This window comes from Symphalangus syndactylus, chromosome 4 (assembly GCF_028878055.3).
Source record: "Symphalangus syndactylus isolate Jambi chromosome 4, NHGRI_mSymSyn1-v2.1_pri, whole genome shotgun sequence".
In the NCBI taxonomy this organism is placed as follows: domain Eukaryota; kingdom Metazoa; phylum Chordata; class Mammalia; order Primates; family Hylobatidae; genus Symphalangus; species Symphalangus syndactylus.
In genome coordinates, this window is record NC_072426.2 from 125,101,330 (window position 1) to 125,113,768 (window position 12,439).

The 12,439-nt window shown below is 41.2% G+C and overlaps 1 long non-coding RNA gene across 1 annotated transcript in view; it reads left to right on the top strand.

The window, feature by feature from the left end:
- The first annotated feature begins 11,338 nt into the window (after positions 1–11,338).
- Positions 11,339–12,439, top strand: part of LOC129480333 (uncharacterized) — a 30,188-nt gene continuing 29,087 nt past the window's right edge. Inside the window, exons 1-2 of the long non-coding RNA XR_008656996.1 lie at positions 11,339–11,477; positions 11,885–12,008. This is a non-coding gene — a long non-coding RNA (uncharacterized lncRNA). The remainder of the gene's footprint in view (positions 11,478–11,884; positions 12,009–12,439) is intronic.

The window sequence follows — 12,439 nt, forward strand, 5'->3', positions numbered from 1 at the left end:
AATGTGTGGACTTTCTGAAGTATTGGCTTACTCATTCATTATTTTATTGGCTTATTCATTCATTATTTTCTTCTTTTATTTCTTGGTTCAAAAAAAACCACATTTATTGTACACCATTGAGTTGGAAAGGGTCTGTGGGTGCCTGTCTCACAGTAGGTGCACCTCCAGTATTTGTGGAATGAGTAAATAAGAAAACAATTTCTAGAAGGAGCTCATCATTAATTGCCCTGATTGACTTCTCATTTCCTAGACATTCTTGTCCAGTCACTTCTGTAATAAATACAGACCAAATTCTCCTGCTTACTGGTCTCTGCAGCTGCCTTTCTTCCTATTTGCTGGAATGGACATTATTTCTGTCTCATTTCTACGTTATCTCCACATTATCCTCTGGCTTGTCAATCATAACATTCACATGTATAAATCCATTTTTATCTTTTTTTATCTACTAGGAAAAATTGGGATCAACTTTAATGTTGTTCATAAATTATACTCTACTTTTCTATTTTTTGTCTTATTTTCTATACATTTTTCTTTTGCTTTTTGCTTAGTTTCTGTCCTTTCTCCATTTTTCCCTAGTTACCACTTTCTTCTTCATACATAGATCAGGATTAAGAATGAGGGAGCTGAAATTAAACACACACACAAAAAAATAAGAGCTAGAGAAAAACTTTATTTTACAGAAGAATTGAGATAAAGATATCCTTATTTAGTAAGGGCATTTTTTCCTTTTCATTAATTCTAATCTATGCACTGCATTTTGCTGAGATGATAAAAGGCAACAACTGAAGCCAGCTCGGTTATTGTTAGGGTCCTAGTCGGCTTCTTGGCCAGGTTACTTTCTCCTGGATGCCTTGTCGAGGGGCTGGCACACAGTAGGCCCTTGATACATGTTTATTTAATTACTCGAATGGAAACAGAGAGGCTTTTAAATCTCAAATAAGTTCAATAAAAAGATTGACATGGAAATGGGGGCAAGGATTGAAATGGAAGTGAGGCTTTGGGCTTCTCTGTGGATCTTGTTTCTGATTCCTGCCTGTTCTCCATTAGCACTGATAATTGAAAACTGACTGCATTTAATCTCAAATCTATTAATTGATAAACCATTTACTTTTCCTGAAAACAAAATCAGTGGTTTTTTTTGACTGTTTGACTATTTATCAAATTGATTTATTCAATTAATTTTCAAACTTTTGACTCATTTTTATCTTGCAAGCTTGTCCTTGACTTCTGAATGGTTCAAATAAATTACCCCTCTAAAATTACAGGAAAGTTGGTGGTAAAGCTTAATGTAACCAAGAGAATCTCAATTTGAGGAACCCACTTTTCCAGTGATATGGGCTTTATGAAATGAAAACAACTGTTCCAAGCTGTAGCTTAAAATCTGCCTTCTTCCCAAGGCAATGGCAGAGGCACCTACATTATTGACTCAGGAAATTCCCCTCAGTGAATTGTCCTTTAAACAACTTTGATTACATACATTAGTTGGGAGTTCTGTTTCATCAGCTTATCCATTTCTTACAGTTCTTCTGTTCTCATACCACCAAATGGGCATGATTAATCTGAGATTTCCTTCTCTTCTAAAGTTTCCCAACCATCTCCCCCTTTCTTGGTTTCTAAGAACTGCTCAGGTTTTTCTCTGAAGATGAGTCTTTCTCTTCTAAATTTCCCTTTTTTTCTTTTCTAGGTTAGGCATTTATTGATGTATTTCCTTGGTGGTCAGAATTTGTTACCCCGTGAAAATGTCAACACCTGTAAGTTTCTTCCTAGCTCTGGCAACATTTCCTGAGAACAACTGGCTGATTTCCTTGCTTATATATTATTTTTAATGGAAGTGCCCTTGACCCTGACCTGTTCTGTAAAAATAAAATTTTGTTTTATTTTCTCTAATTTTTGTGCTGGGTCTTCAGCTCAATTTTATTTATTTTGAAAGCTATGTTTTCCAGTTTTTTTCCCTAACTCATTTCAAGAGTTTTTTTACTTCGATTGTCCATTGTCTTTAGCATGAAAACTAGCATAACAAAGTATAATCAATTGGCTAAGAGATTGCTGTTAGGGATTGTGGATTTTTAACCATACAATCAATGAGTTTAGTACAGGTCACATGTCCCAGTGTAATATATTAACTCTGTTGTTTAGAAGCCTGGGATTTGCCCATCGGAATAGCTGAAAGTGATGAAAGGAATGAGGCAAACAATCAGAGATAGAGAGGGAAGAGCCATAGCCGGTTGCCGATTGCCTGAAATAAGAAATCTATTATAGATCTGACACATGTGTGACTTTTTCTATTAGCAATCACTGAGCTGCATCTTAGACCAGATTTTTTGTCAACGTCCCAGTGAAAGTTGAGAACTCCTCTTTTCCCTCCCTTTCCTCAACCCAGGAAAGGTGAAGAAAACAACTTAATACAACAGGTTTTCTTCATCTCCTCCTGATGCGGATGCCTTCATTTCTCTGACTCCACCTGTCAAAATAGTGAAAAATTTGTATGTGATTGAAAATGAATGTCTATGTTGACTATGAACAAAAGAAAATAAGCAGGCACCTTTCTGCCTAAAATTTCAATGAGAACATTGGTCTCAGACACCTACATCTACCCTGGCAGCTCCTGGCTGGTCCTAACCACTCCACCTCCCAGATGGAAATCTCAGCCAAGTGCTCCAGTTGGCCTGAATTTAGTGCAAGGCAGCTCAGAGGACAAAAGACGAGTGCACCGCACACTATTTTTTTTTTATTCCAAAAGTGAAATTTCTTTCAAGGAGGCCAAACTGCTCCTCCTCAAACCACTGCAATCCACTACAGTTTTCCCTGAGAGTGTCTTACTGGGAATATGCCATAGTTAAAAGACAATGTCACAAGCCAGTGAATATCAAACATTGGGGCTGACTGAATAGCTACGAGCCAAATCTAGATCCCAATGAGTGACTTTAGAGTGCTCCTTTTCTCACATTTAACCTCTTCCTCTTTCCCACCCTCTTAGTGCCACAGGTCTTTAATGGGTTCTCAATACCTTTCAATACCAATTCAACAACTTAGTGTCTCCAAGAGAAACGTACACACTTATTTATCTGAAAGTGGCCTTTGTGTAGGGAAATAGTCTTTTTGAATTTAGTTGTAAGGATGACTCACTTTGCAGAAAGCCAGAGGCACCCTTAGGTGAGAAGGGGTAATAAGCAGGGCATCTTGAGAGGGACCCTTTGCAGGCCAGGATGGCCCCACTGCCAGGCAGACTCGAGATTCTGAGGGGACTTGAGGTTGGGCAAATAAGAATACAGTGCTTGCTGCAGCTAGTCAGAAGGGCCAGTGGATTTGAGTATTTCAGATCAGATTCTGCCTTTGTGACACTGCATCTTTGTAGGGAGAGACATTTCACAGTGTTTCTTTTAATGAAGATTCTAAAGTGATTTATGATAATTCAGAGATACTCATCTGGAATGGTATTCTCTGCAGATTAATGATGGTGGGAAAAAGTAATGTGCCCACATCTGTTGAGAATTAAATGCTGTTGGAAAATGTTTGTCATAAATTGTTAATGAGGAATTCACAAAATTGTTCATTCAACACCCCACCCGTTTTATGAACAAAAACAAACCAACACAACACACACATATTGAATCAAGAAAAGATCAGAAGGAAATACATTAAAATATTCACAGCGCTAATCTAAAATGATGGGATCCTATTTTCTTTTTTGTACCAATATGTATTCTAAATTTCCTACAAGGCATGTACAATAAAATTATTAAAAATTAAACACCATCGTTTATCTTTTAACACTGCACCTGGTTTTGAGGTCATCCAACAAAACAAAATAAAAATTTCCCAGAACTCTGGAAAGTGAAATGGAGCTCAGAAGCATGGAGTCAGGTGGGATGTGATGGCAGGCCAGGCACACGCCTCACCCCTTCCCAGGTGCCCCACTGTGTAGATGGCCATGACAGCCAGCTGCGGCTCAGATAACAAACCAGAGAGAGAGAGAGAGGCTTTTATTTGAATTGTCAGCCTTAGCCTTGAGATACAGTGCAAGTGGCTTTAACAGCCAAATCACATCTTTGCGAACAATGTCACAAAGATAGAAAAGGAGCATTATATTTTTTATCTCAAAGATGTCCTGAATAAAGTACACTTGGTTCCAATTTCATCTTGATAGTACCTCACAGATCACAGTGACAGCCTTTCTGGAAGAACCGCTGATACTGGGTTTATGTTGGTTTTTTCCACTCAGGGTGAAGAAACTCTGCATTTTTATTAGCACACACCCAGCACAGATCCATTATTATTATTTACCATTTTAAACCTCTTCTTGGTTCTGATGGATTTCTTAGTTCAGGTAACAGAATATCCCGGCCTTTAGAGAATGCAGATGGGACGGGTGAGCTTTAGCAAGGATCTCATCTAACTAAACACACCACAATATCACCTACCATCTGCCGCAGCATATGCTTAAAAGGCACGGTTTACAAACTAAATAGTAAAATTCAGGTTTCCGTGGCCCACATGATCTGCAGTATAAAATCTTAGCTGTATTTTTAAAGCCATCAGGAGCCAAAATAATGACGACTTTTTGCATGTCTGTGGCACCAGGAGGGTTTGTTCACTAAAAGGTCCAAGCAATCTGGAAGATGGAACCCGGCTGCTGGAAAGGGCATGCCTGACTTCTTCCTCCTCCCCGGTAGGAGCAGGTCCATGGCACGCTGAGCATCTAAGTTAAACGCCATGCGGAAGGCCACACTGTCAATAGTCTTGAGTTGATCTTGGAGTTTTTAAGGCCAGTTCCTGTTTGGTTTGGGGCTTTACCTTAACCAAGGGCCAAGAGAAGAAATACAGGAAAGTGCAAGGCAGGGCTGTGCCCCTCCTGAGAGGGACACTACTGAAACTGATGTCAGACTGCAGACAGGAAAAACCCCAAGCACAGTCTCCGTGGAGGTCAGTCTCGCCAAGAGCCTGAGACAGCATCTTGGTGCCTTGAGCTTCCCAGGGAAATCTGACAAAGGCAGAGGAGGAAAAGAAAAACAGAGGAAGCGGATCGAAGAAGGAAGGAGAAGGGGGTTTCACAGGCCTCTCCAAGTAAACTGGGAATTGTTGAGCACAGTAATAGTGCTCTATGGTTCTACTGCTCACACCTCCCAGAATGATGGTGGGTCAGCGAGGGGAAGGGTGATAAAAGGAGAGACAGAGTGACACGCTTCCCGCTAACAATGTGTACACATTGAGCAGCAGACACATTACACATTCTGTTGACTCAGGAACACTTTCATTCTAACATGGGTTCTTAATCTTCCCAAAGTACCCGTATTTCTGAGCTATCTTTTAATATTTTCACTGATAGACCAGGCATGGTGGCTCATGCCTGTAATCCCAGCCCTTTGGGAGGCTGAGGTGGGAGCATTGCTTGAGCCTAGGAGTTCAAGACCAGCCTGGGCAACAAAGCAAAGCCCCTGTATCTACAAAAATAAAAATAAAAAAAAAAATAGCTGGGTGTGGTGGCAAGTGCCTATTGTCCCAGCTATTTAGGAGGCTGAGGTGAAAGGATTGCTTGAGCCCAATGAGCTAGCATCATGCCACTGCATTCCAGCCTGGGCAACAGAGCTAGACTCTGTCTCTTAAAAAAAAGATTTTCATTGATGCCCGTTAAGTTTTGGTGTGTGAGTGATGTTGTAAATAACGCTGCTCTGGCCCTAGTAGGGTGAGGATCATAGCTACCTAAACTGGCCATATGAATCTTTGGAAGTGTCCTAATCCTGTTGTCCCCATCCTATTTTGTATACTTGCAAGAGATATCCAGAATCTGACTATATCGTATCAACCACTCACTGGCTACCACCTTGATCCATGGGTAGCAGCCAAACTTTCCCACCTGCATTCACTCTAAAGCCTTATAACTGGTCTCCCCACTTTTACTTTTGCCCCCTAGCCCACTCCAACTATTCCAGACAAAGCAGCCAGTAATGCTTTGAAAACATTGGTCATGTCAAGTCACCTGTGCCCTGCGTCATTGTAGGATATGGCCCCCAATCTCTCTGACCTCATCCACTGCTCTCCACTCAGTCACAGCCAGGCGCATTTCCACCTCAGGATCTTTGCATTTGCGGTTTCTCATCTAGATATTGGCACCCATCAAGTCTTTGCTTAAATGTCTCCTTTCCAGCAAGGTATCCCCTAATTCTCTTTAGAATTGCACCCCTGCTCCACCTTCCCCGGTTCTTCTCCACTTGATTTTTCTCTAGAGCACCTAGCAGTTCTCACTTGAAAAATACATCATTTACTTATTTTGCTTCCTCTCCGTGTCCCCCAATACACTAGAATAGAAGCTTCTTGAAGAGTTTTGTTTTTTTTTTTTTTTTTTTTTTTGAGATGGAGTCTCTCTCTGTCACCCAGGCTGGAGTGCAGTGGCGCAATCTCGGCTCACTGCAAGCTCCGCTTCCCGGGTTCACGCCATTCTCCTGCCTCAGCCTCTCCGAGTAGCTGGGACTACAGGCGCCCGCCACCACGCCTGGCCAATTTTTTTGTATTTTTAGTAGAGACGGGGTTTCACTGTGGTCTCGATCTCCTGACTTCGTGATCCGCCCGCCTTGGCCTCCCAAAGTGCTGGGATTACAAGCGTGAGCCACCACGCCCGGCCTCTTGAAGAGTTTTAAGTCTATGTTGTTCACAATCGTATCCTCAGTACCTAGAAAGGTGCTTCACATTTAGTAGGTGCTCAAAAATATTTGTGAAATGAATTTGCTCATTTCTTCGAGAAGTCTTGTGGGCACCTTTCTTACGTACAGTTTTATATATTTAAAGGTCATGCCTGATTGAAACAAGGAAAACCTTTGTAAAATTTTACACATACTGTCTGGAAGCTGTTCAGCAGTCTATATATGAAATAGGCTATAAGTGGCAGCCAAGTGTCCTGTAAACAGAAGTCCACACAAGGTGACCCACGGTGGCTCATGCCTGTAATCTTGGTGATTTGGGAGGCTGACGAGAAGATTGCTTGAGGCCAGGTGTTTGAGACCAGCCTGGGCAATATAGCAAGACTGTCTCTACAAAAATAAAAGAAAAAATTAGCCAGGCATGGTGGCATGCACCTGTAAACCTAACTACTTAGGAGGCTGAGGTAGGAGGATCCCTTGAGCCCAGGAGTTTAAACCTGTAGTACTGAGCTATGATCGCACCAATACACTCCAACCTGGGTGACAGGAGAGACCCTGTCTCAAGAAGAAAAAGATCTACACAAGAGAACCTTCTAAGTCCTTGATGTTCCTTCTTAAATGGAGTTTTAGCTCATTGGGTGAGGAAAGTGTATACATCTTATCATTATCTAGTTTGTGTCTGGTGCTAGAAAAATGTTATTGTCCCTCCAATAATCTTTCTAACAGACCACTTTTGAATATCCTAAATTATTTTAAAATGAAATAAGATAAAGAAACATAAAATGTAGATTTGATGCCACATCTATCCAAGCCCATCTGTGTACTTGTTTATTTTTCAAGAGGCTTCTTTCATTAGAAATTTGGACATAAACGATGAAAGCTTATTGGATTGTTTTTGGTCGTGTAGGTGAAAATGGCTGTGGTGGGACAATAGCTTTAGAGGCTTTTCAAGGGTATTATCCAGTACTTTTTCTGATCTTGTTTACATGTACCAGCCCTATTGGCTAAACATCCATAATTATTCTCTTGACTTTTCTTTGTGAATCGACATTGCTATTGAAAATAACATCCCTGAAGACAGAGCAAGATAATATTCATTTTTTAAAAAGCTATCTTATTATGTTTACCTTGCTGTTAAGTGTATTTCTTATTTAGCCTAGAAGTGCTGTAGTGTGGCAAAATATTGTAACTTACATAATGATTGTCATTTAAAAATGAAAACCACTAGGTATCTTTTCTTCTTTGCTTTGGTTTTGCTGGCTGTATGATTGTTTTGGCTCTATCTGTAAGCATACATAAAATGAATAACAGTAAATGAATTACAGAGGTATAATTCCATTGAGGGTTCTGGAAACAGCTTTTAGCCTCAAGAGCCAAGCTCTTACATTCTGTATCAAATCAGAATTGCAAGACAGAATTATAGTTTTGTTACTCAAGGTTTGCTTGTTGTTAATTTTATTGAGGACATAAAAGCTAATATGAAGCATCTGTCACATCCTTGACCCCTTTAAGAAACCTGTATCCATGGCAGCTGATATCAGGTAGGAGGAATCCTCATAGGGTATTATAAAAGAGAGAGAGAGATGCCTTGTTCCTTGAATATCTCTTTGACACTAGATCCCTGTAATGGGAGGGTTGGGATGAATTTCAATCTGTTCAATCAACTTGTAGTTATTGAGCTCACACTGTTGGCAGGTCTTGTTCTAGATGCTGGGGTTACAGCAGTGAACAAATGAAGGAAAATCCTTCCTGCCCTTTTGGAGTACTTATAACTACAACTAAATCAGTGCATGTGACAACTCATTTCACACAAAACCAGCTAAGGAAAGATAGTTTAGGAAGGCCTTCAGGGCGGGGGTGGGAGTGTGTTCTTTTAAATAGAATGGTTAAGAAAGATTTCACTGATCAACCGGTATTTGGGCAGAGACTCCAAGGAAGCATGGGAACAGTCTTGATGCAGGTCTCTGGGGGAAGAGCCCCCCAGGCACAGAGGGCAGCCTATGCAAAAACCCTGAGACAGAAGGCTTGGCGGAGGGGGCAGCAAGGCTAATGTGGCCAAAGTCAAGTAGGTGGAAAGGGAGTGATGGGGCATGAGGTCCCAGAATATTTGGAGGACTGGATCTTAGATTGGCTTTCCAGGTCAAGGGAAGACTTTGGGATCCTCTGAGAAGAATGGGAAGCCATCAGAGAGTTTCAAGCAGAGAAATTACATTTCGAGAGGATCATTCGGCTGCTTCATAGAAAACACACAATTGGGAGGCAAGGGTTTAAATAGGAGAGTAGTTAGGCTACTGTACAAATCAAGGCAATAGATTAGAGCGGCTTGGAAGAAGGTGGCAGGTGGAGGTGTTAGGGTGGATTCTACTTTTGGTTATATGCTGAAGGTAAAGCCAACAGAATTTGCTGACAGATTGGATGTGGGATCACTTCACAGTCTCATTTCCCTGGAATTGCTACAAGGTACACAAAGATCTTTGAGATTTCTCCTCCCTCCTGCTTTGGCCTTGACGATAGGTGCTGAAATATTGGTCATATTTGGGGTTTGCATCTTCCTTTGCTTGTTTTTGCCCTGAGCACATATTTAGCATTTGCTAGGGCACAAGAACATGATTCTGCTGCCAATTCTGTTTTCTGAAACTGAACTTTGTGCTGCCACTGCAGGGCGTTCCCACTAAAGCTCAGCAGTTCTCCTGGATACAAGAAAAACAAACGTCTCCATTCTTCCATACACCATCACCTCCTTTCATTCGTTATTCCTCCACCATCATCTCAGATGTCTCTTTCCTTCAAACTCTGCCCAAGCCTGAACTGCTTTGTGTTTAGACTGATGCAATCTTCATCCTGGCTTTTTTTTTTTCATGCTTCCAGAAAGCTAGCAGCTAGTAGCAAAAATTACCCTTATCCATCTTTGTTTTTATCATCTCAGATAAGTACAAAATCCCTTTCAGTTTTCTGTCTAGGCTTCCAATTCACTCTCCTTCCACTGTACCTCCCTCCTCCCCACCAAATTTAAGTTGATTAGCATATATTCTCATCCTTATTATTTTCATCTTCAGCACATATTTGTATAATTTTGGATTCACTCTGGGAAACCACTTTGAGAACTGTGAGCAAATAAAGCAAGCATAGGATCTGAACTGGGGAGAGTTTTTTCTTTTTTTCCATTGTCTGGTCAATCCTGCCTAGTGCAAGAGAACTGAACACAGTAAGCTTTACTGTAACAGCAAACAGCACTAGGAGGGGTAACTCTTTACCCTGCAAATCTTCATTTTTTTCCTTAGTGCAAAATAATTGTCATGTTCATCATTTATGCAACCTATCAAATATTTCTGGCTGTGTGCCTTCTGATGCACAAAAGAGGATTGTACTTCCTGGCCCCTTTTTGGTTGGATGAAGTCATGTGATGAATTCTGGCTAATGACTTGTGAGTGGAAGTAATACTATTTCTCAGCCAGTGCATTTAATTGCCAGAATAAGACTCTAGTTCCTTTCCTTTCTTGGGGATGATGGTGGTGACTTCTAAGATGGTGATCTGGATCACTGATGGTGGCCTGGGTTACTGAGTTACTCTGGGGAGCAGAGTCTTTTGACAACCTCTGGTGGATATGCAGTATGAATGAGAAACCCTCATTTTTCCACTGATATTTTAGGGTTGTTTATCACTGCAGCATAACCTAGCCTATCCTGGCTGATATATTCAGGTCATCTCATTCTGTGATAATTACTTGAGTTTTCAATCCTGTTAAATTGAGAACAGGACCTCAGGCAAATAAGGATTTGGATGGATGTAAAGGACTAACTTAAGTTAGATGCCAGAATGGTCTATTCTGGTCATGGGAGGCCTAAGGATGATGGTACTAGAAAGCGGGAAAGGCTTGCAAATGGAAGAAGTAGAAGGACCCCAAAGGCAAAATGAAAAAATAGCTGGGGTTTATCTGAGATTGGTACTGTGGTCTCATACAACTTCTCCATGGTGACAGAAAAGAGATTTAGTAATCTCGAACACTTGGCCTAATCCTAGATGCCTCCCAGCTGGGGGTCGCATTTGGTCAGGAAGGAACTTCCATGATGACAAGAAGACAAGGCCAGAGGTGCCACTGCCTCTGTTTCATAACCTCCAAAGGGGATAGTTAACATGACTCATTTTCCCAGCTCTATTGTGGTTATTCAAATAAGTGACCATAGTCAATGTCTGTGAGCAGCTGCTGCAAGGTCAGGAGAACTCACCAAGGCCTGCTGCTGTTTCAGTATCACAGCATGTCAAAGGAATGATTTCTAGCTTCCTGTAGACACTATTAGCTAAATTGCAGTATCTGCTTCTCTTATTGTCTTTGCCAGGGTCATTGTTTCTTGCACTGAACCTCAGAGGAAGGACGAGGAGAGAGGTAGGTGCCTTCTGCCTCCCTCTCCTTTACTGTGAAGCCTGCTGGAAAAGAAGCCTGCTGTTTAGAAAGTTGCTTTGTTTCTAATTGGCATGAGGAGGCTTGAGAGAACCTCTACTTTTTGCTTGTGTTATGATTTTGTGACAGTGGGAAGTCAATCTTAGAGCATTTACAGCTCTCCCAAGCTGTCAGTAACTCAGAGACTTCAACTCCGATTAAAACCTATGACTAAAAAAAATTACCATAATCCAGTGACAGGCATGAAGAGAAGCCATAATAATACTGATAACAATGTGCCAGTTAAGAAGCTATTATATTTAGTGCCTTACTTCAGCACAGAGAAATCGTCTCAGAGTTGCCATTGATATAACCAGTGCCTTGTTAACAGATGTGACCTGATCTTTGCAGAGCCTGTCTCAGATACTTACCTGTATATACCTGTGGGAGGAAGAAGAAAAAGGTGCGTCCACCTAGAATAATTTGTTTGCTGGAAGTTCTGTCGTTGGCAGAAAATGGAAGCTACAAACTAGTGTGGTTATCAGCAGGGAATGGGATCAAAGTTTCAGTCCAACAAGTCCAACTAATAGCCCGAACCACACTGAAAACTCTCTTCAGGGTCCTCAAAAACACTCTATGTTGTCTCTTTTGCACCAGAGCTGTCCTTCTCTCCATGGTCATCCAGGAAACTTCTTTGTCACTCTACCTTGACTTTGGACACTGAGTAGTAATACCGCATACTCTGATCTCATTTTCTTGGGGCCTCTGTAGGGAACTCCAGCTGTTTGATAAGCTCATTTGAGTTAACTTGTTAATGCAGCTAATGGTGTAAGGTATGCCCTTCTGACTCATCTATTTGCATCTTAACAGGCAACTTTCAGTTTGAAGGCCAAGGTGTTACTACTTAGAATTTAGGGCACAGAAGGCCTGGTGTGTGTCGGCAGTGATATTTGGGAGAACGAGTCGGTTTGGGAGACACTTTAGGTCATACCAGGTAAGTATCATATTCCTTTGCCTATAGATGTAGGGGGAGTGATACAGCCTTCTATTTGCATTCTGGGACTCTGTGAATCTCTTCAGTTCTTTAGAATCAGTTAAAATGCCACCTCTTCCAGACACCCTTCCTTTGTGGAAATGGGATGCATTGCTTACTGGCCTTCCCTCCGAACTTACTGTACACAGCTACAGTACACATAATCTGAATATACTTGGAGGAGTGCACATACAACTGTTATTTAAGCAATATAGGCAGTCATGTGTCATAATTCTGTATGACTGAATAACAATAGTTACTCCACTGCCAGCTAGTGAGCCCTTTTGGGAAACCGAGTTCTCTTTTGGAATAGAGATTTCAAGTCTAAGGGGCCTCTCTATTTACGAACTATAGATATTAATCAAAGACTACACTCTGCTTGAACTGAGTAT